The sequence below is a fragment of the Passer montanus genome, unplaced genomic scaffold (genome assembly GCF_014805655.1).
Source record: "Passer montanus isolate IOZ18808 unplaced genomic scaffold, ASM1480565v1 scaffold112, whole genome shotgun sequence".
NCBI classification, from domain to species: Eukaryota; Metazoa; Chordata; class Aves; order Passeriformes; family Passeridae; genus Passer; species Passer montanus.
In genome coordinates, this window is record NW_024357836.1 from 1,089,542 (window position 1) to 1,114,133 (window position 24,592).

General features: G+C 49.7%; 1 protein-coding gene across 2 annotated transcripts in view; it reads right to left on the bottom strand.

The window, feature by feature from the left end:
- GNG7 (G protein subunit gamma 7) overlaps positions 1–15,720 on the bottom strand; it is a 28,982-nt gene extending 13,262 nt beyond the window's left edge. For both annotated transcript variants that reach the window (XR_005630296.1, XM_039733138.1), the window contains exons 1-2: positions 15,650–15,720; positions 7,279–7,346 (exon numbers count right to left, since the gene is read on the bottom strand). The gene's annotated coding sequence lies outside the window, so the exon portion shown is untranslated. The remainder of the gene's footprint in view (positions 1–7,278; positions 7,347–15,649) is intronic.
- Positions 15,721–24,592: the final 8,872 nt, after the last annotated feature.

A 24,592-nucleotide genomic window follows, 5' to 3' on the forward strand; every position in this document is an offset into this window, starting at 1 on the left:
GCCGGGCTAAAAAAGGGAATTTTCCCCACTGTGTGAAAGGGCTGCGGAGGGAGGCACGTGAGGGGGCTGCCCTGGGGTCACGGGCAGCTTTGGGCTGGCTGGGGGTTAAATTTAGAAAATGATCTGCTGCAGGTTGGGGAAAAACAGGGATAGGGAAAGAGGTAAAATTCCTGGAGGAGAGAGCTGATTGCAGCTCCCAGGAGCTGGCAGGGAGGTGGAGGGTTATTTACAGCGTGCCAGGAAACTGGGAATGGCTTCCAAACTGGAAACGGGGAGATTTGGGTGGCATTTGGGAGGGAATTCCTGCCTGAGAGGGTGGGGAGGGGCTGGGATGGGATTCCTGGAGAAGCCGCAGCCTCTGCTGGGGGCTGATGGTGGAACAAGTGCAGAGGAATCATCGGGATCCGACCCATGGGATGGATCATCCCGCTGGGGATGAGGCCTGTGGGGTTCAGGGATGATTTAGGGTGGCTTTGTCATCGCTGTCACCCTCTGGAGCTCCGGCAGGAATCAAAACAAACTGGGGAGGGAAAGTCACAGGACTGCGGGGATGGGTGGGGGAGGAAAAGCAGCAGCTGGGCCCTGGATCCATGGAAATGTCCAGCATGGAGCAACCTGGGACGGTGAAGTGTCCCCTGCTCATGGCACGATGACCTCAGCTTGGAATCCCCAGCTGCAAACCCCAGCTTGCATCCCTAATTGGATTTAAACAAATAAAAATGGATAAACAACATTTCTGTGCTGCTGGGAAAAGCTGTGCTGGCACTTTGGCACCACCTCGGAGTGGCCAGACCGGGATAAACTGGGATCAACCAGGATAAACTGGGATAAACTGGGATAAGGATGAAGGAGAGGCTCACCTGAGCTGGCCAGACCTGTGCAATCCCTGCCTAATTAGCACCTTCATTTAGCAGGTGAAATCAGGAGCTGGGTGCCAGGACACTGAGGTGACACAGCTGATCCTGTTCTCCTCCTCCTCACCCATCCCAACTACTTTTAATCCAGTTATTTCTGCCTGTGAACTGTTAATTTCCATGTATTTTTATCTCAAATTTCACTATTTTAAAGTCAACACCCACCCACCCAACCTGCTGCAAAACCATCTGCATTCAAGAGCTGAATTTAAAACTCCAGGTCAAAAAAATCCAACCCCCCCCAACCACCTAAATTCAGGTTTTATTTGCCCAAAATTCACTTTTGAGCACTTGCCTCCAGTCCCTCAGTTGAGATTAATTAGAGCTGCTCCTACCTGGAGTCTCCCAGGGCTAAAAATAGAGGGAAGAGAGGCAGGATTTAGCACGCTGTGAAAAAAAAATTGGGAATTTGGAATTCCAGTTTGGGAATTCAGCTGCTACTAGGGCTAAAAAAAGGCAGCAGCAGGAGGAGTGAAGTCCTTGGCAGCGAGTGCTCCTCCTCCTCCCGTTCCACCTTCTCCTCCTCCTCCTCTTCCCGAGCCTTCCCTGGCACGTGAGTCACATCCACACTCATCCCACTTTTCCTCTTGGGGTGTGAAAAGAGCAGGAAAATCTCCTTTAATCCCAAGCAGAGCCCGTGGCAGGTGCCCACAACCCCAAATCCCCAAACCCCAAAAGTCACCGTGGGGGGATGCAGGGTGGGATGAAATAAGGACAGGCCAAAATTTGGGGATGGAAAGAGAGTTAAATGCGGATTTTTGGATAAAAATGGGAATTTTTGGTTAAAAATGGGAAGTTTTGGAGGGGCTGTGGGCACGTGCACAGCTCTGGTGCCACGTGAGGAAACGGCTGCCTGGGATTGCAGAGCAGCAGAGGGGGAGAAGCAGAGGGGTCAGAGCTGCAGGAGAGCTGGGGTGTGATACTGGATAACAGTGACACTGGATAATTGGATAATGATTATATTGGAAAATTAGATAATGCTGATGTTTGATAACTGCATGATCCTGGTGTTTGATATTGGTTAATATTGATATTGGATTATTGGATAATGCTGATATTGGAAAATTAGATAATGCTGATGTTTGATAACTGCATGATCCTGGTGTTTGATATTGGTTAATATTGATATTTGATTATTGGATAATGCTGATATTTGATAACTGCATAATCCTGGTGTTTGACACTGGATAATATTGATATTGGATAATTGGATAATTGGATATTTGATAACTGGATAATACTGATTTTTGATTATTGGATAATGCTGATGTTTGATAACTGCATAAACCCAGTGTTTGATATTGGTTAATATTGATATTGGATAATTGGATAATGCTGATGTTTGATAACTGCATAAACCCAGTGTTTGATATTGGTTAATATTGATATTGGATAATTGGATAATGCTGATGTTTGATAACTGCATAAACCCAGTGTTTGATATTGGTTAATATTGATATTGGATAATTGGATAATGCTGATGTTTGATAACTGCATAAACCCAGTGTTTGATATTGGTTAATATTGATATTGGATAATTGGATAATGATTATATTTGATAACTGGATAATACTGATTTTTGATTATTGGATAATGTTTATATTTGAGAATTGGAAAATATTGATATTTGATAATTGGATATTGATATTCATAATGCTGATATTTGATAATTGGATAATGCTGATGTTTGACAACTGCATGATCCTGGTGTTTGATATTGAATAATATTGATATTGGATAATTGGATAGTGCTGATATGTGATAATTGGATAATGCTGATGTTTGATAACTGGATAATGCTGATATTTGATAACTGGATGATATGAATATTTGCTAATGCTGCTGTTTGATAATTTGCCCACCAGTCCTGACTCAGGACACTGATATGTGATAATTGGATAATACTGATGTTTGATAACTGGATAATATTGATATTTGATAATTTCACAATGCTTATATTTGAGAATTTGATAATGCTGATGTTTGATAACTGGATAATATTGATATTGGATAATTTGGTAATGTTTATATTTGATAACTGGATAATGCTGATGCTTGATAACTTGATAATATTGATATTTGATAATTGGATAATATTGATATTTAATAATTGCATAATGCTGATATTTGATAATTGGATAATGGTGATATCTGATTATTGGATAATGTTGATATTCAATAATTGGATAACATTGATATTTGTTAATTGGATGATGTTAATATTTTATAATGCTCATATTTGATAACTGGATAATGTTGATATTTGATAATTGGATAATGCTGATATTTGATAATTGGATAAAGCTGATGTTTGATAATTGGATAATGCTGATATTTGATAATTTGATAATATTGATATTTGATAATTGGAGGATATTAATATTTTACAATGCTGATATTTGATAATTGGATAAAACTGATGTTTGATAACTGGCTAATGCTGATATTTGACACCTGGATGATATTAGTATTTGCTAATGCTGCTGTTTGATAATTTGCCCACCAGTCCTGACTCAGGACAGGAGGCTCCTGGCACACCCTGCACATCTGTCACTCCCCTGTCACCTCCAGCCCAAAGCTCCTCCACCTTCCCAACTCCCAGGTGGCTCCAGGCTGGCCTTGGAACTCCCAGGGATGCAGGGGCAGCCCCAGCTGCTCTGGGAATCTCCAAAATCCTGAAATTGGGGCTGGGAACCGCGGCTGGAGCCGTTCCCAGCCCGTGATGCCTTTCCCAGATGTGCACCCGGATAAAAACATTCCCAGCCCTTTTCCCAGGGGCTGGGATCCCCCTCTGTGGGAAAACTGAGCTCAAATTCCCCCAAAACCTGGGCAAACAAAGAGGTGTCAACTCTCTGAGGGAGGAAAATCAACATCCAGGAGAGCAGGAGCAAAGGATCAGCAATTCCAGCTTGTTCTGTGTGTTTGGAAATGGAGGATAAAGCCTGAGGCTTTCCCACCCTCCAAAAAAAAAAAAAAAGTTTAAACCAATTAAAAATCAGTTTTTAAGTTTCAGGTTTCAGTTTTAAGTTGAAAACACCAGTTCAGAAATCAGTTTTCTGCTGGTGCAGGAGCTGAGGAGGAAGGAAAAGGTTTCTTACAAACCACGGATGTTTCGCTGCTGCCCAAAATCCCTTCTCAGTTCCTTGGGTTTTCCCTGAAATCTTGGGGTTTTCACCCAAATCCTTCAGCAGTGATTTCACTTCCAAGAGCTGCAATTTCCTGAGCTCTTCCCAGCTTTTCTATGGGTTCAGCAGCTCTTCCAGGTAGTGTTTGACATTTCCCCCAGAAAGGTTCAGCTGAGCCATCCCAAAATGAGCATTTTCTGCTTTGACAGCTCTGAACTTCTCAGAATTCTGACAAACCACCCAAACCCTGAGCTCAGGGAACACGTGACCCTGCCTTGCTGGGAAACAACCCCAAAACAATCCCAAAATCCAGGGGGTTGGGCTCTTTATGGATGGGGATGTTTTGTGTGGGGGTTTTTTTTTATGGATGGGGAAGTTTTGTGTGGATTTATGAGGATTTGCTCCTCGGTTTGGGGTGCAGACAAAGCAAACCCTGCCAAGCTCAGGCCTGCAGGTGGAATGGGATCTCTGGGGGTGTTTCTGGGGATGATCCTGGTGTTTCTGGGGATGGTCCTGGTGTTTCTGGGGATGATCCTGGTGTTTCTGGGGATGGTCCTGGTGTTTCTGGGGATGATCCTGGTGTTTCTGGGGATGATCCTGGTGTTTCTGCAGCATTCCCAGGGAAAGCTCGGGTGACTCAGGCTGGAAAGGGCAAACCCCGGTGCTCCCTTTGTGCCCACCCCTCCCCAAAACACCCCCCTACAAACTCCAGGGCTTTTCTCAGCTCCTGCAGCAGCAGCAAAGGGATTTTTCGGGGTTGGAAAAGCCGTGTGGGGGCTGTGGGGTGAAGGTTTCTGGGCGTGCAGGTGCAGTGTGGGAGGGCAGGAAGGACAAACCCCAAACTGAGTCAGCAGCGCTCGGCTGCTTCCTTATCTCACAGATATCTGAGCAGAAAGGGCACAGCAGCAGCTGAGCTGAGCTGGAAAAGGGCTCCACAGCTGCTGGGAACTGCAGGCAGGCCTTGCATTTGGCATTTTCCTGCTGCCAGAGAGAGCACACGAGGGGAATTGGGGGTGCAGCTGCAATCAAAGGTGGTGCCGTGAGTGTGGATGGCAATGGGGGCTGCAGCTCACCCAAAAACTGAATTTCCAGCAGGAAAACAAGGAATTACAGCCCCCACGGTGGGAAGGGAGGGTTACACCCAAAAAAAGATGGAATCACAGCCCCCATGGTGGGAAATGAGGGTCCCACTCTGTTCAAAGTCTCCCTCCTGGCTTTCCTTGGGGGAACTCCTCCTTTTCTTCATATTCCCCCCCAAAAATGGGGCAAACACCTCTCCCTCTCCTCATTTCCCCCCAAAATGGGGCAAGCACCTCTCCCTCTCCTCATTCTCTCCCAAAAATTGGGCAAACACCTCTCCTTCTCCTCATTTCCCCCCAAAACAAGAGTGAACATCCCAACCCTTCCCTTCCCTTTAATCCTGAAAGGATTAACTGTGCTCCTAAATAAACAACACTCAGGAAAACAGGAGGGATGATGCAATTTCAAACAAGAAAAACAACACAACAGATTATTTTTTTTTTGCCTTTTTTTAGGCAAGGACTGGAAGAGCAGAGCTGGTACTGACAGAAACAAAGAAACCAGAGCAAACTGCTCACCCCAGCCAGCACCACCCAGGGCAGCGATTTCTGAACCAAGTGAATTCCCAGAAAATCACGTGGATTCGGGAGCAGGAGCTTTTCCAATGTTTTCCTGGCAGGGCCAAGAGCCAATTCCCAACTCCTGGAGCAGCTCAGGAGCTGCCACTCAGCCCTGAGCTCTGAGGGGCTGCAGCAGCTCCAGGCTGGGGTGGGACAGACTTTAAAGAGAGATTTTAGCATTTTAAATTTGAAATCAAATTTAAATTTGAACTAAAATTTTAGAAATTTTCTTTTTACAGATTTTAGGGATGGATTTTTAGGGACAGAAGCAGGCTGGAAGGAGAATTCCTGGGAAATTCAGGATGATGGAACAGCCAGAGCAGCACAAACAACTCTGCAGTCACGGGGCTTGAAAGGCTCTTTGAATTTGTGTGTGCAGAAAGGACAGAGTGCAAATGGCACAGGCGGCTCCAGAGGCTCTGGATCATCCCTGATGATCCATCCCCACCTCCTCCAGCCCAGCAATGAGTCAGGCAGGCCCTGAGAGGGCAACACCTCTGTGCAAGGCTGGGTCATGCACCCTCCAGAGCTTCCCCTCCCCACTCCCGGCTGATTTCTGCAGCCCAGAGAGCAAAAAACGCCATGAACTCTGTGCAATCTTCATAAAAAATAGATATAAAATAGATTTAACAGCAGCTGTAACAGCACAGGAGCTTAAAAAGTTTTTTATCTGCCCAATTTTCTCTCCTCCCTGCACATCAGTGCTCCTGGTGGCCCTGCAGCCTCACCCCGCTCTGCTGGTGGCTCCAGTTTTAATGAAAGCATTGGGAGCGCTTTGATTAAGGAATCGCTGTATAAATTATGATATTAAACCCAAATAATAAATAAATAATAATTAAAAATTAATAATGAAAGTGAAGTCCCAACTGCGGCCCAAGCGCGCCCTCTGCCGCCCGCAGCGGGAACTGCAGGCAAGGAAATCCTGGGAGATTTTTCCTCCCCAAAAATTGGGATTTTTAGGGATTTTTTAACCAAAATGCACAAAATCAGCCCATTTCTATTTCCCAAAGCCTGGCTGAGACACGCGGGGAACGCAAAGCTCTGGAGCCACCTGGATCTCAGCTCTTCGGGTGAGCCATCATCATCCTCATCATCACTATCATCATCCTCCTCATCACCCCAGTGTCCTCCTGTCCCAAACCCCTCCCAAATCCAGGGAGGGCTCAGCCTCCTGCCCCTTGAATTCCCAAGGTTATTCCAAGAGGATCCAGCCCTGGGACAGCACGGCCACAATTCCCACAGCTCTGGGTTTGTCACCTCCAAACAACCCCAAAAAACCCAAAAAAACCCCAAACAAGCCAAAAAAAACACCCCAAACAAGCCCAAAAAAGCCCTTCACAGAGCTTCCCATGGAACAGCAGCTCCCACAAAGCTCCAGGTCCCCTCTGGAATGCAAAGATTTCCCTCCCTAATTAATGAATTAATTAATTGCTGGCACATAACGAGGCCCCATAAGCAGCACCCACAGTCAGCACTTCAGGATCCAAATCCACCTCCAAACCCATCCCAAACCCCTCATCCAGATCGTTTTCCAGATCAAACGGAGCAATTAAGGGGAGATTAATTAATACAGAGACAAAGGCCGAGGTCTCTGCTCACCTTCCCACTGCAGAGCAGCCTCGTTCTCGTGTGGATTCCTGGAATTTTTCTGGATTCCTCGACTGCTCCTGCCAGGAAAAACGGGAATTGAGATCCAGCAGCACGAGCAGCCGGAGCTGTGTTATCCATGGAGTTATAATTTGGGATATTTGCTCCATCGTGGCATTAATCAGGGCTGGTGAGGGACGTCCCTGGGTCGATCAATATCCAATTAGTCACTGGAAAATCGGGGCTGATTTATTGATCAATAACAGAATAATGACAGGGAAGCTGTGGGATTCTCCTTTGTGTTTTTTATAAATCACAGCCACGACCTGGGTGAGGGCAATATTTGGGTTTAAATTGCATTTTTTTTGGGGGGAAGCAGGGAGGGAGAGGGGTTTGTGTCATTTTGGGGAGGGAAAGTGAAGAAGAGGAGTTTGCATCATTTTTGAGGGGAGTGAGGAGTTGGAAAGGGCCTTGCTGCCTCATTTTTTGGAGGGAATGTTAGGAATAAGAAATGTGTCCCCATTTTAGGGGGCAATGAGGAGAGGGAGGAGTGTTTGAAACATTTTTGGGGGGGGAAGAGGAAGAATTGCCTCAATTTTAAAGGAGAATATGAAGAAGAGGAGGAGTTTCCCCCCATTTTTTTGGGGAAATATGAAGAAGAGGAGGAATTTACCCCATTTTTGAGAGGGAAGGATGGGAGGCAGAGCTGTTTCCCCAATTTTTTTTGGGAGAATATGAAGAAGAGGAGGAGTTTGCCCCATTTCAGAGAAAAACATGAAGAGGAATTTGCATCATTTTTTGTGGGGGGATATGAAGGAGGAATTTCCCCCATTTTAGAGGAGAATGTGAAGGAGTTTCCCCCATTTTTTTTTTGGGGGGGTGAATATAAAGAAGAGGAGTTTCCCCCCATTTTTTGGGGGAATATGAAGAAGAGAAGGAGTTTCCCCCCATTTTTTGGGGGAATATGAAGAAGAGGAGGAGTTTCCACCCAATTTTTTGGGGGAATGTGAAGAAGACGAGGAGTTTCCCCCCATTTTTTGGGGGAATGTGAAGAAGAGGAGGAGTTTGCCCCCAATTTCAGAGAAGAACACGAAGAGGATTTTGCATCATTTTTTTGGGGAGCAGCATTTACATCCTGGCAGGGACAGTCACAGAGCATTTGAGCACAGCAAAGCTCAGCCTGTGCAGGCTGAATTTCCAAGAAAAGCTCAGTCCCAGGCTGAGGAAGGAGCTGCCCTCGGGAGAGCTCCCAAACCCCCCCGAGGAGCCCTCGTGCCTCACGTCCCCTTCCCAGTAAAACATTGCTCAACCCAGCAAGGGATGGATTCCAAGAATCCATCGGAGCTGAAATCCAGCCCTGCTTGTTTTCCCTGCTGCTGGTTGAACACAAACAGGTTGTTTTTGGTTTTTTTTTCTTGTTTTGTTTTGGTTTTTCTAAAGGAGTCAAAGCCACGTCAGTGATTCTGGGCTGGGGTTCAGGCCAGGGCTCCTTTCACCTCCTCCTTCTGCAGATTGCAGTGGATTCAGGGATGGGAACGGCCAAGAAAAGCAGTTTCAAGTTGTTTTGTTTGGATTTTTTTTTTAAACAGGGATTTTTGCAGATTTCACATTCCAGGGCCAGCTCTCTGTGGAAATAGGAAGGTGAAGGCAGGGAAAAAAATGCTGAATTTGGGGCAGGTCAGGAGAGCAAAAAGGCACAAACACCTCAAACAGCTGCAGGCTCAGAACTGGCCTTGGAATGGGCAATCCCTGAGGATCACAGAATCCTGGAAGGCTCTGGGCTGGAAGCAGCTCCAATCCCACCAGTTCCACCCTTCCCACTGCCCCAGCTTGCTCCAAGCCTCTGGAATTGGGCACTTCCAGCCATTCCCACTGCCCCATCCAGGAATCCCTGGATGCTGGGGAGGCTTTAGCTGGATTTGGGATGAGGGATGGAAAAAAGCACCTGGACCATCAGGATCTGCTGCTGGAGCAGTGCTGAGTCCCTCCAGAATCCTGCAATTGGCCCAAAAGGACTGAAATTCCAGGGAATTCATCAACCCAGAGCAGCTGATAAACAAAGAGGGCCACGAGCAGGAAAGGCCACCAGGAATTTTGGGAAAGGAGCCAACCTTCAGCTGCCATCCTGACTTCAGAGGGATTTTCCAAACCAAACCATTCCATGGAGGTGAAGCTGCTGCTGGAATCAGCTCCACACAAACCACCCCAAACCCAAGCACCCCCAAACCACCTCCAAATCCATTCCAAACCACCCCAAACCCAAGCACCCCACAAACCCATCCCAAACTCATTCCAAACCCATCCCAAACTCATTCCAAACCCAAGCACCCCCAAATCCATTCCAAACTACCCCCAAACCCACTCCAAACCAACCCAAACCCACTCCAAATCCATTCCAAACCACCCCAAACCCATTCCAAATTCATTCCAAATCCATCCCAAACCACCCCAAACCACCCCAAGCCCCCCAGCCAGGCTGATTCCCCAGGTGAAATGAACACATTAATGGCAGATGAATCAATAATGAGAATTCCCTTCCCTCCAGACCCAGGAGCTGGAGCTGAGCTGGAAGCCTGCACTGACAGCACACCCTGTGCCTTATTTCTGGGGCTTTTCCCTGCAATTTTGGGCTGCTTTGGGTTTCTCCTTTTGGGCTTTCATTTCCAAAGTAACACAGGGGTTAAATCTCAGGTTAAATTTCAGGTTTGGAGCTGCTCTCAGAGGCCCCACCACCACCAAAGGGCAGAAGAAGGCTGGAGCTCTGCAGAGGGACAGGACCCCACGTCTGGCTGCGCCGCTGTTTACGGGATCCCTGCTCTGCCAGGGAGAACAGGGCTGACCTCAGCTGGAACAAACTCTGCCCCCTCCTCCCTGCCAGCCCGTCCTGCTGCAAAGCTCTGCAACGGGACATTCCCCAGCTCCTGCTCACAGGCACGGAGCTCTGCTGCCAGCCCAGCTGGGACAGCGCTGGGGACAGGAACTGGGGACAGCGCTGGGGACAGGAACTGGGGACAGCGCTGGGGACAGGAACTGGGGACATGGGACACCCCAGGGCACCCCAGGGCACCACAGGGACACCCCAGGGGCACCCCAGGGCACCCCAGGGACACCCCAGGGACACCCCAGGGCACCTCAGGGCACCCCAAGGACACCCCAGAGACACCCCAGAGACACCCCAGAGACACCCCAGAGACACCCCAGAGGTGCCCCAGATCGTGGCCGTTTCCTCTGGGAACACCCCCTGGATCTGGGCCTGGAGGGTTTGGGAAGGCTCTGCCCCCTCCCCACAACTGGTAATTCCTGCTGGGAATGTCACACTGACAGCTGGGGCAAAATCCTGCCTGTGTCCAGGTTTTCCTGGCTCTATCCAGCTTTCCCTGCCTGTATCCAGGTTTCCCTGCCTGTATCCAGGTTTCCCTGCCTGTATCCAGGTTTTCCTGCCCTGCCTTCCTTCCCTCCCTGACCCTGCCAAGCAGAACCATCCCCTTCAGAGATGCCTCTCTTAGGAGCGGGTGTGGGCAGCAGGAAGGGGAATTCCTTCCCAAATTCCCTGGAAGCACCAACAGTTGGGAATGTGAAGCATCCTGGAGGGCCAGAGCCAGGAAGGAAAGCGGATCCTGCAGCCCAGCCCACCAGAATTCCCCCCTGGAGCCAGGAATGGCAGGGAAGGAGCAGGAGCCCTTCCAGGAGGAGCTGCCAGCCCAGCAGCAGGAGTTGTGTGCTGCAGGAATTCCCTGCTGCAGGAATTCTGTGCTGTAGGAATTCTGTGCCCCTGGAATTCTGTGCTGCAGGAGTTCTGTGCCTCTGGAATTCTGTGTCCCTGGAATTCCCTGCTGCTGGAATTCTGTGTCCCTGGAATTCTGTTCTGCAGGAATTCCGTGCTCCTGGAATTCTGTTAGAATTCTGTGCCCCTGGAATTCCATGCTGCAGGAATTCCATGCTGCAGGAGTTCTGTGTCCCTGGAACTCTGTGCTGCAGGAATTCCCTGCTGCAGGAATTCTGTTCTGCAGGAATTCCCTGCTGCAGGAATTCCCTGCTGCAGGAATTCCGTGCTGCAGGAATTCTCCAGCCCTTCCCTGGCCTGGCTCCACCCCTGGCTGTCTCTCTGGATGCTCAGCTCACTCCCAGCATTAAATCCCCCCCACAGGTTCAGTTCTGCCCCTCTGTGCTCCATAAACATCCCCAGATCCAGGTCCAGAGCCAGACCTGTCACGTCCCTAAAAATATCCCCCTATAAATGGCAAATTCTCCAACAATGGCACCAGGGCAACCACCCCAAAACATCCAGGGCAGAGCTTCCAGCGTGAACTTTTCCCTGGGAGCTCCTCCAAGGGATGAGCAGATCCTTCTTTCCCTGTGCCCTTTTCCAGCTGGGTTTTTTGGGGTTTTTTTTGGGCACAGCTGCTGCAGCCAGCACTCATTTGCTGTTGGAAGCTCACTGGGAAGTCTGTGCTGGCAATGGGATCTGGAATATTTTTTTTTGAAGTCCTAAAAAGGGGAGAATTGGAGGAGAGGGGAGCAAAAAGGTTCTGCAGGATTCACACCCCCAGGGACCTGAGCTCAGGAAATTGAGCACGGGACCTCAGTGACCACACTTGGAATTTTTAAAATCTTTCCAAAAGCAAATCCTGCCCCTGGGAGGCTCAGGAATTTTGGGATTTTTGAGCAGAGCACCCCATTTCACACAGCTGTGCACAGGTGGATCTGTGGGGGAGGAAAGGTGAAATTCCAGACAGGGGAAATAAACCAGATTAATGCAGAAGTGGAGTTAAAATGTGGAATCCCTCGTGGATCCAAGGAAAAGGAGCTGCACGTTTCCCCACCTGGCATATTCCAAGGGATTTTTCCAACCCCCTCAGGCATTCCTGCCCAGGAATTGCTTTTCCTCTGAGAAAAAGAGGGGGAAAATTAAAATAAACCCTGCAGACAGCAGCAGGAATTCATTCCTCACAGGAATCCATTCCTCAGGAAATGTTTGGGGATTCTGCTCAGCAGAATCTCCTCAAACCCCTCCAGAGCTTCAGGGATCCTCAGGACAAGGGGCCATGGAAACAACAGCGCTCATTTCAGAGCTATTTTTAAAAAGAGTTTTTGCTTCTGGGATGCCAGTTTCCAGGAGTTGTTTGGAAAATGAGATTTTAAAAATGTCCCCACGCTAACGGAACAAACTGTGCTGGAGCAGCAGCTCCCCCTGCTCGGGGTCCTCCAGGGATGCCTTTGACTTTCCAGCTTCCTTTCATCCAAAAAAAAAAATAAAACCACCTTTTCCTCCTTTTAGAGGGCAAAATAGCAACAACAAAAAATTAAATTTGTATTTAAATCGTCCAGTTTTAGCAAATGCCTGCAGCTGCTCCAACCAGATCAAACCAGGGACAATCCCCTTCCCTGCCCCTGAGCTTTAATGGAATTATTGAATTATTTCAGCCCAAAGCCTCTGCCAGGATCCAAAGGGGATCTCTTCTGTCACTGACAACATCCCAAAAACAGCAGGAATTTAAAAATCCACACCAACAACATCCCAAAAATGGCAGGAATTTAAAAATCCACACCAACAACTGCGTGGAGGGGAAAGAGGAGGTGGAAGAGGATCCAGGCGAGGGGAATTCCTGCACTGGATATAGGGATTTTAAAATCCACACCAACAACATCCTAAAAATTACAGGGATTTTAAAATCCACACCAACAACATCCCAAAAATGGCAGGAATTTAAAAATCCACACCAACAACATCCTAAAAATGACAGGAATTTTAAAATCCACACCAACAACTGCGTGGAGGGGGAAGAGGAGGTGGAAGAGGATCCAGGCGAGGGGAATTCCTGCACTGGAAATACCAGAGGGGATGCTGAGGTTTGGGATTCCTGCAGGGCTGGAAAAGCCAGCAGGAATTTGCTTTGCAGGGTCCTCAGAGCAGCTGAAGGCTCCAGAGTTGTTCCATAGGTTGCTCCAACAATTTGGGAATTTCTCCAGTGAAATATGAAGTATGAAGTTGTTTAAAATCCCTAAAAACAGCCCACAAAAAGAATCCTGATAAACCAAATAACCAAACACCCCCCAGGGAGGGAATAGTCCCCTTTTTCCTCCCAGCTGGGAAAAGTTCACCACAGAAAACAGGGAAAGGAGGAAAATATCCAGAGGAAGGATCTGGAAGCAAGGTTGGGGTTTAAACGTGGCTGTTCCACCTCAGAGCAGCTTCTGAGGTTGTTTCAATGTGGTTTGTGTTACACAAGTGCCCTCAATCTTCCAGGATCTGCAATTTTCTACAGGCAATTAGTGGAAAAATTAAATGTCTTAATGACCCCTGGGAAATGGGATCCACCCGTGATTCCTGAGCCAGGGCAGCTCCAGTTCTGCAGGATAAAAATCCCAAAAAAAGGGGGTTTGTGTCATTTCAGGAATGGGGGGAGAACTGAGAGCATGAAAAGCTGCTCCTAAAAATCAGAAAGGTGTGAGAGTCCTAATTGGCACCACAAAGATTAAAAAAGGGGGAAAAAATCAGGAGCAGGAGGCTGGAAAAGAGCTCTGGGCTGTGCCTGACCCCCACCTTGTCCCCACCTCCAGGGATGGGGACCCCAAACCTCCCTGGGCAGCTCTTCCCAAGCTCTAACAACCCTTTCCAGAGGAAATTCCTGCTGCTGCCCCACCTGGAGCTCCCTGGGGCTGTCCCCTCCTGTCCTGCTGTCCCCTGGGAGTTGGGGACTTGGGGACACTGGGAATGTCCCCCTGATCCTGCTTTTCTCCAGGCTGGGCCCCTTCCCAGCTCTCTCAGGAATTCTCCAGCCCCTTCCCAGCTCCTTCAGGAATTCCTAACTCTCTCAAGAGTTCTCCAATCCCCTTCCCATCTCCCTCAGGAATTCTCCAGCCCCTTCCCATCTCCCTCAGGAGTTCTCCAGCCCTTCCCTGGCCTGGCTCCACCCCGAGTTCTCCAGCCCCTTCCCATCTCCCTCAGGAATTCTCCAGCCCCTTCCCAGCTCCTTCAGGAATTCCCAACTCTCTCAAAAGTTCTCCAGTCCCTTTGTCATTTCCCTCAGGAATTCTCCAGTCCCTTCCCATCTCCCTCAGGAATTCTCCAGCCCTTCCCTGGCCTGGCTCCACCCCTGGCTGTCTCTCTGCATGCTCAGCTCACTCCCAGCATTAAATCCCCTCCACAGTTTCAATTCTGCCCCTCTGTGCTCCATAAACATCCCCAGATCCAGGTCCAGAGCCAGACCTGTCACATCCCTAAAAATATCCCCCTATAAATGGCAAATTCTCCAGCAATAATGGGTAATTTGGGGGTGGCACCAGGGCAACCACCCCAAAACATCCAGGGCAGAGCTTCAAATCCTCCTCTCAGGTCCCTCCTGAGCACCTAAAACTGGAAAAATTAAATCCCCCCCTCCACACTTTAAAAATTTGGGAATAAAGATTTGCTCTGAGCTGCAGCACAAACATTTCCCACAAGAAATGATGAGAACAACCCCCTGAGTTTTCAACTTTTTGTTTTTTTCCTGTTTTCCTCCTGGTTTGGATGGAATCTCTGACTGCCAGGGACCTCCTGGAGGACACCCCAAGTGCACAAATCAGGGACAGGCAAGGGACATTTTTGGGGTTTTTTTAGGGAAGTGAGGCAAGAGGAAGCGCTGCCAGGGATGGAGGGAAAGGAGCAGCGGTCACATGAGGATGTCCAGCCCCCAAAGCAGCTGCTAATGAGTGTCTCAGTTAATTACTCGGCTCCCTGCGATGAGGAGCTCGGGGCTGGCAGCTCATCCACGGCTCCACTGCCAGGGACACAGTGCCCTCTCTTGGAGACTCCAAATCCAGCCTGAAGCCGGGACTGAGGACAAAAACCCGCTGGAATCTCCTAAAAAAACGATTTCTGCCCAAGAAACAACTCTGGCCTGGCTGGGTATCCCTTGGAGGAACAGGGGACACCTCTGGACTGCTCCTGAGGCAGGTCAGTGACTCGTGACCTTGATTAACCTTTGGATCTCCTTATCAAAACCCAGATCTTTTTGAAAATTAAGAATTTTTAAGATGGAGAATATTGCAACACCTAAAGAGTGGTGATACCGTGGTGTCACAGAGGGGTTTGGGATGGAGGGGAGCTGAAGGATCAGCCAGCTCCAGGAGAAAGAAAGGAATTGTTTTATGAAGAACCATTCCAGCCAGAGGCACATCAGATCTCTGTGTGTGCCCAGTGCCACCTGGCACGGGTGACCAGGGACAGTGTGGCTGCCCCGTGCCACGGCCAGGCTGGACAGGCCTTGGAGCACGCTGGGATGGTGGAAGGGAAGGGACTGCAGGAGCTTTAGGATCCTTCCCACCCAAATTTCGGGTGGGAAATGCCCTGATTTGGGGCTCAGGAGGTGGTTGGGTGTCTGTGGGTGCTGCTGGCACCTACCTGGGCACGTGTCCCCAGCTCCTGTGGCACACAGGGCACTCGCTGCAGGGGGAAAGGACAAATCTCCTGAAATTAAAAAAAAAAGAGAGAATTTTCAGCAACTGAAAGGATCCTGCAGGGAATTCCAGCTCCTCTCAACACCGGGTTTGAGCCCACCAGCTGAAGCACCTCACACCTTTTCCCCATCTCCATTTTCCCCTGGTTTTCCCTGTTTTCTCCCTTCTGGAATCCCAGCCCATTCCTGAACTATTTAAAGCCCCTCACACCTTTTCCCCATCTGTTTTTCCCCTGGTTTTCCCTGTTTTTTCCCTTCTGGAATCCCAGCCCATTCCTGGACTATTTAAAGCCCCTCACACTTTTCCCCAATCTGTTTTTTCCCTGGTTTTCCCTGTTTTCTCCCTGCCCCCTCCAAGTCGATTTCAATCCCCCCAGCCACACGAGGAGTGTCCTTTGGGGTGCTTTATTTACATTTCAGTATGTTCAGGACCTGCCTTTGAGATTTTTTTGAGGGGGGATGAAATCCTAGAAGTCCTCACAGGAGAGGTTTAGTGAGGATGATGCAGGAGGCACTTGGGGTTTCTCCATGCTCATCCCTGGAATCTGGGGTAAAAACCCCAATTTCTGCCAGCTTGGAGCTGGCTTTGAACACAGGGATTCCAAAAGAGATGTTTTTGGTGGGGGGAAGCCTGGCAGCTCCCAGGCCGTGCAATTCCAGATCCGAGTCTGAAGATGGCTCCATGGGAATGAGGGATGTGATCCATCCATGTCCATCCACCCATCCATCCCTGTGTCCATCCATCCATCAGTCCATCTGTCCGTCCATCCCTCCATCCAACCCCATCCATCATCCATCCATCATCTGTCCCTGGGTCCATCCATCTATCCCCCATCCATCCATAATCCATCCATCCTCCATCCCTGTGTCCATCCCTCCATCCACCATCCATCCATCCGTCTATCCATCCTTGTGTCCGTCCATCCATCCATCCATCCATCCATCCATCCATCCATCATCCATCATCCATCCATCCCTCCCTCCATCCCCATGTCCATCTATCATTCATCCATCATCCATAATCCATCCTCCATCCCTGTGTCCATTCCTGTGTCCATCCATCCATCCAACTCATCCATCACCCATCCATCCATGCCTGTGTCCATCCCTCCATCCATCATCCATCCCGATGTCCATCCACCATCCCTCCATCATCCATCCACCCATGGATCCATCACCCATCCATCCCTGTGTCCGTCCATCCATCCATCATCCATCCATCCATCCATGTCCATCCCTCCATCCATCCCTGTGTCTGTCCATCTATCCATCCATCCCTGTGTCTGTCCATCCATCCATGTCCATCCATCCATCCATCCATCCCTGTGTCCATCCATCCGTCATCCATCCAACCATCCATCCATCCATCCATCCATGTCCATCCATCCATCCATCCATCCCTGTGTCCATCCATCCATCCATCATCCCTGAAACCATGTCCATCCATCCCTCCATCCCCACCTCCCCAAGCACCAGGAGTGGAGAACCAACTCCCATTTCCCTCCAGCAGCCTCCGGGGGTTTGTCCCAGGAGAAGGAGGCAGCCCCATCCGTGACATTCCTGCCGAGAGGAGTCCAACAAAAGCAACCAGGGAAAGAACCTGAGCCACCCATGGGAGTGACAGACAAGGAGGGTGGCAGAGATTTGAGGGAAGAAAGGGAAGAGGAAGGCAGAGCTGCAGCATTTCATCTTCTGTTCCTCCCCACAACGAGCCAATTAAAAAGCCCACACACTAAATTAATTCCAGTTCCAGGGGAGCTGGAAATACAGAGCCACTATTTAGGTTAGGGAAAATTGCTGCATTCTGTTCCTTTGTCAGGTGGCAGAGAATGACATCTGCAAAAGGAAAAAAAAAAGAAAAAAAAGCAGAGTTTGGGCCCCAGCACAGCAGGAGCAAAGGAAAGGAGGGAATTCAGGAAGGGTTTGAGGATGTGAGGGGCCAGGGCACAGCCCTGGGCAAAGCCCCCTGCTCTGCCCACACCCCGCTGCCCCACAGCCCTCACTCCTCACCAGTTCCTGCTTTTGTTTGGAACAAGTGGCCAGGCCGTGGTGACAGAGCTCTGCTTCCCTAAAACCCTGCCCAGTGTTTCATTTATGCCTCGGAAAACACCTCTGATAAAACCCAGCCCCACCAACGTCACCAGCCCAGGGTAAATATCCCGGCCAGCTCTGTGCTCCCTTCCTGCCCCTGCTGCGACTCTGGGATTTAATTCCTCAGCAGAGAAACCCCAAATTCACACTGGAATTTTAAGGGAATAAACCCCACAGGGAGCAGAAAATACAAATTATTATCCCAGCTTTTTTTCCAAGGATGACAAAAAGCAGCCAGGGGAGCAGGGCTGGAGCTGCAGGAGGCCTCGGGGCAGGGCCAGGCTCAGCCCTGCAGAGGGAAGTGCTCCCTGTGTAATCATTAACAGCAAACCCAGCCCAGGCAAAGCCGGGAGCAGCACCCGGAGCAGGGATGTCCCGGGAGCCAGGGATGTCCCGGGAGCCAGGGATGTCCCGGGAGCCAGGGATGTCCCGGGAGCCAGGGATGTCCCGGGAGCCAGGGATGTCCCGGGAGCCAGGGATGTCCCGGGAGCCAGGGATGTCCCGGGAGCCAGGGATGTCCCGGGAGCCAGGGATGTCCCGGGAGCCAGGGATGTCCCGGGAGCCAGGGATGTCCCGGGAGCCAGGGATGTCCCGGGAGCCAGGGATGGTCCCCTGCTCCTGTGGGGGCTCTGCCCTGGGGACAGCAGTGATGGCAACTGGGGAAATTCAGAATTTGGGAACTGGGGAAACTCATCCTCTGGGAACTGGGGAAACTCATCCCTTTGTTTGGGAACTGGCCCAGCAGCAGGAGCTCCGTGCCAGGGGTGCCTCTGCAGAGTCCCACGGTGCCACCAGGACCCGCTGGGGACAAGGACAAAACTCCCAGGATGTGGCACAGGGAGGGGCAGAGCTGGCCCCACACACACAGAAATAATTCAGGAAAACCAGTTGGGATTACAGGAAACCCACTGGGAGCTCAGTGGAGCTTTTTCCTGCCTGGTCTGAGCTCCCAAACCTTGGGATTTACACCAAAACCCCTCAGGGCTGCCCTGACAGGATCACGGATGTGAGACTTGGGGGAAAATCCTGTTTAGGGTCACAGAACCTCAGGGTGGTCGGGGTTTGGGACCTCAAATCCCATCCCACCCCAAGGGCAGGGACACCTCCCACTATCCCAATTGTTCCAGCCTGGCTGTGGACACTCTCAGGGATCCAGGGGCAGCCACAGGTGCCCTGGGAATTCCATCCCATTCCCTCAGCGCCCTCACAGGGAGGAATTCCTTCCCAAAATCCCTCCTGGAGCTGGCAAAGCTGGAAAATCCCTGTCCCTCAGGATGGGCCAGCTCAGGAGCTTGGAGGGCAGCTCCTTCCAGCCCTGGAACACCGAGTGTGGGTCCCATCCCACAGGGCAGGAAACATCCCAGGATCCTGGCAGGAATGGGATTCCAGCTCCCCTCGTGTCACCCTCACCCCCAGCTCCACCAACAAACCTTCACAGAGCAAAAAGCCTCTGAATTCCACAAAATCCTGCTCCTAACGAGGTCCCTGTCAGGTGGGAAGGCAAACTGGGAGTATTTATAGGCCTGGATTAGAGCAGGATCTGCTGGGAATCCAGGGAATGGAGCAAATTCCCATTCCCAGAGAGGTGACAGATTTATGAGCTCTCACTTCCCAATCCAGCTTTGTTTTTTGTCCCCCAGCACATTTATACAGAGTTTCTGCAGCCTTATCCAGCTCTGCTCCTGGGATTCTTTCTCATTCCTGGGATTTTTTCTCCCTCTGGGCTGATGGGAAGGCACACAGGCATGAGGGACAGGGATTCATTAAATCCTGGAACTGCTCCTCCACTTCCTACTGCAAGCATCAGCTCCACAACAACTGAAACCAGGATCATGGTGTTATCCTGGAAGGAATGGATGAGGAGCACTGCCAGCCCTCAGCATCCCTGATTTTATTTGGACAAAACCTGGCAAAAATGGGTTTTTCCTTGGATAATCCCACTGAAATTTGAGATCCGGGAAAAAACCAGAAATAACAAATTTTACAAGTCCTGGAATTTACAACCACCCTGAGCACGGAAGAGAAAACATTCCTGCTTGGATAAAACCTAGAAGAACATTCAGGAAAATCTGGATGTGGACAAAAGCTGTTCCAATCTGTTCTAGAATGAAATGGAAGGTGGCCAGGCCCACCCCTCTCCCCATCCAGCCATTCTGGTTTATTTTGAGCAGCAGCCCCAAAGCCCATCCATGGGCACCAGCACTTGGATCAGCTCCACACAATCAGTCCCAGCAGGAACCCAAACCCATAATTACAGCAGCCTGCACATGCAAAACACCAGCCAGGGAGGCTTTGTTCATGCAGGAGTTTCGAGGGATGAGACGAATAAATCAGGAGAAAATGGTTAAAAAAATGGATTGGGGGAGTTTGGGGAAAAAAGCAGCTGCACCAGAGGCTCTGTGGCTTCTGCAACTGCAGGAAAAATGGAGAATTTGTCCCTGGAATGCCTGGGGAGTGCTGGAATTCGGGGAAGCAGCGCAGCCCCCCTGCCTTGGCTGTGAATCCATTTCCTACCCAGCTTTGTTCAGCCTCCCATAAAAACTTCCTGCCCCTCCACCGACCTTCCCTGAGTGCTTTTCCCGGCCCTGGAGCCATTCCCACCTTCCCCAGGCTGGCAAAACCTCCCTCTGAGCATCCCTCTGGAATCCCAGCCAGCTTTTTCCTTGAATTTACCTCCAAACCACCAAATATTATCCAAAGCACCTCTCCCAAAAGCAGCTTGGGACACTCCCAAGTTTTCCAAACCGCTGGAAAACGTGGATCTGATTGATTTTTTTTTTTCCCCCTCACCAGGGATGCACACAATGCATCTCCTCTGGTGGTTGACAACCCCTCTTCTATTTCAGGAATGCTCATCCGCAGGTGGAATTGGATTTCTGTTCCCATGACTGACAACACAACTCCATCCTGGCCTATGGCAGCTGCTGCTATTTTCAGCAGCTCTGCCTCTCTCCAGTATTATTCCAAAGGTGAGAACTATTTCCAGAGAACACCAGAACAGCGTTTTTCACACCTTAACAGAAAAAAAAAAAATTGAAAAAAAAAAAAAATCACGGAATTTTGAAAGTTTTGCCACAGGGCAAAACTCTCCGCAGTAAAGAGCATTAATGAGCTCGTGGAGTGGCTGGGAGTGTTAAAATGGAATTAAAGTCCCTGTTGGAATGGGGAAAATAGTCTTGAGCTGGGCTGCCACAAAGATATTCCTCACCAGCAGGCAGGGAAATGCTGATTCCCTCTAGCCTGGCAATGCAGGAATGGGAATTGTCCCCAGGAACTGCCAGAAATCAAAAACCACAGTAAAATGGGATGGAATTCTGCGTGGGTCTCATAGGTATCCCTAAACATGATGGATGTGGAGGGTGGAATTTGGGTTTACACCACAAACAGAGCTCACAAACAGGCTCTGCTCAATCCAGTGTGAGAGTGTGGAGCTCTGGAAAGGCTCAGATCCTCGGGAAGAAAAGCTGAGGGTGGGATAATGAGGCAGGGAATGTTAACCAGCTAATTAGCAATCAGAGAGAGAGAGAGAGAGGGAAGAGCTGGGATCAGGGACTGACCCGCTCTGGGTGGCTCATCCCAGCAGTGCCAAGGCGTGGGAATCCTGGCAGCTCCACTCCCACCCCTCTGCAATCCCAAAAATCCCTTCCCAGCTCAGCCACTGCACCCAAAACCACCGGGATCAATTCCCTGGAGCCAGCCCCTCCTTGTCCCCCTGAAGCCACTGTCCCTGTGACTGACCCCTGGCAGCCACCCAGAGCCACCCAGAGCAGCTTCCAGGACCGTGCAAGTCTGGATTTCACCTCTGGGGAAATGCTGTGGGTAATGCCAGCCCTGCAGAGGGCAGGGACTGCCTGGCACAGCTCAGCCTCAGAGCTCGGGGGGCTGCAATGCTGGGGAGGGAATGTGCATTGCAGCTGGATGGATTTACACCCCGTCCTGCTGGTGTAAATCCCCCCAAATCCAGGGATTTTGCTGCCTCTCCCAGACCTGTGTTTGCAGCTGAGGAGCACTGACGGGAGTGGAATGGGCTGTGGAGCCCCCAAACTGGGACCCAAAGGAGGATTTCCACGGGAAAAGAGCTCTGGGATCAGCACTGTGCCCCATGCCCACCTTGTCAGCAGCCCAGAGCTCTGAGTGCCACCCAAGGGACCCCAGGGACACCTCCAGGGACCCCTCCAGGGACCCCAGGGACACCTCCAGGGACACCTCCAGGGACCCCAGGGACACCTCCAGGGACACCTCCAGGGACCCCAGGGACACCTCCAGGGACCCCAGGGACACCTCCAGGGACACCTCCAGGGACCCCAGGGACACCTCCAGGGAGCTCTCAGGAATTCTCCAGCCCTTTTTTTCCTTTTTTTAAGCTAAACCAGGAAAGAGGGATTCACTCAGAGGAGCAGGGAGCGCTCAGCTCAGGGATGCTGGAGCACCAGGAGCCAGCTGAGCTCAGTGAAACAGGATCAACTTGGGAGAGATAAAGACATATCTGTGATCACGCTGCTGGCTGTGCCAGAATGTCTGCTGGGAATGTCTGGATCGTGGATTTGTTTCCCAAAAAAACCCCAGCGTGCAGCACAGCTCCAAGCTGATGGACAGACAGCCCTGGTCTGGAAAATCATGGAATGGTTTGGGTTGGAAAAGTCCATCCTGCTGTTCCCACCCTGGCCTGGGACAAGTCCAGGGAACACCTGGCATTTGTAGGGAAAGCAGCACAGGGATTTAAATTAGAAGGAAAAGCACTGAAAGAAACCAGATCATCCCAAAAAACCCCAAAGGATCAGGAGTCCATACCCCAAACAATGGGAATGTCAAGGTTTAATTGGGATTAGTGCAATTAAACCTGCCTGACACCAGCAGAGTTCTGTGGATTCTCCCCCAGCTCTCATGGATTACAGCAAAAATGGTTCCAAATCTTCACCCAGGAGTGAGGAGCTCCTTGGAAACGCTGCCAGATCCTGTGGATCCCTGGAAATGCAGCACCTGGAGCTCCCTGCTCACTCACCTGGGTCCTGAACCACCCAGGGAACAGAACTCCCAAGCTGGAAACACAACCAGCACTTCTCAGCCTTACCAAAAGGTCTTGCTTTAATAAATAAAAGAATAAATCTAATAAAAAAGGAAATAAAGAGCCCCTCAGGCCTTGCTCTTGTCCCTGATAGAAAAGTTTGATGAGATTCCCAATCTTTGTTTGGGAATTGCACCACAAGTGCTTGGAGGAGCAGCCAGGCCACGTCAGGATTTATGGAGCATAAACACCAAGCCTTGCCAGCAAGAAAAAAAAGGAGAAGTAACTCAGAGTGGAGGAAATGAAAAAAAAAACCACAAAAAACCTCCCAAAAGCAGCTCCAGAGAAATCCTCCTGCAGCTCCCGAGCTCGGGAGGAGCTTTGGAGGGGTTAAACCACACCAGAAATGTTTCAATCTTCTGCATTTTTCTAACAGCAGATGAGGCAGAAATGGACAAAATTCCTCCAGGGCTGAAAAAAAAACAAAAAACAACCTTTCCAAACTATTCTATAGATTTAAAAATAGATTTCTTCTTTATTTCCAGAGGGGACAAGTTGGGAATAAAACAAAGAAGCTTTTTGGGGGTGTTAGCAGAGTGTCCATCCCTGGTTGTCACCTGAGAGGATCTGGAAGTGCCAGGAGGGGAATCTCCTTCCTCTGGAACCATTTTCCTGCTCCCCCAATCCCATTAGGAGCGAGATTATTTTTCAGACAACTCTGTTTTCTCAAATATGAAAATAAAGCAGGAGCTGCTGAGGTTTCTGGGCTTTTGCAGCCTCTGAAAAGTCACTAAAAATCCAACTTTAAGTGGAAATTCGGGAAGGTTTTCAGCTGTACAGACCCAAGCCAGGCCGAAGTACTTGAAAACTCCTTCTTGTCTGTCAGGAGGGGGAAAAGCACAGGATAAATGATGAAAAAGCACAACCCTTAACTAAATTTCCTGTTTTGTGTCTCGGCGTTAGCAGCGTGCCCGAATTTCCTCCTTTTTTTTTTTTAATTTTTTTTTGTCCTTAACGTCACAGCCAGTCCCTACCCACCCATTCCACAAAAACCTAACCCTGAACTGCTGGAGAGTCCAGCCCTGCTGGAAAGGGAACCAGAGCTCATTCCCAGGAAAAATCCAGCTCCTTACACCCCTTAAAACAAAGATCAATCCTCCCTCAGAGCCCCCACCAGCAAAAATTCACCAAATTAAACAAATTTATCCCCGGACTGCTTTTGGTTGGGGTTTTTTTTAATTAATTAGTGGCTGCTCAGGTATTTTTGAGGAGGAAAAAGGTATTTTGGACCAGGATTGTGCAAGACACAGCGTTTCAGAAGCGTTTTTTGGGGGGAAGATTTAAACTCGAGAGCGTTTGCGAGCGAGTTTCACTTTCAGAAAGCCCAAATGTCCCCGAGGTTTGGGGCACAATGGCTCCTTTGTCCCTTTTTGGCACCAGCAAGCAGCAGATGATAACAGGGGGGACCAAAAGCAAGGCCTGGGCTCTGCCAGTTCTCTGCATCCCAGCAATTTATTGTCAAGTACAAATTAAGTGGGTAAATCTCGGACTAATTAATATTTAAGACAAAGCTCTGTCTCCCAGCTTTGCTTTCTTTTCTTTTTTTTTTTGGCTGAATGTGACAATGGGCAGGCAGGGAACTGGATTGATGTTTTTAGTTCTGTTCCCTTCCCAGTTTGTGGAAAAGCCAGAGGAGAGGAGGATAAAGGAAAAAAAATCACCTGGCAAGAGGTGAGGAGGGCAGAGACAGCCTGAGCAGAGAGCTCGGAGATGCTGCACCGGGAAATCAGAA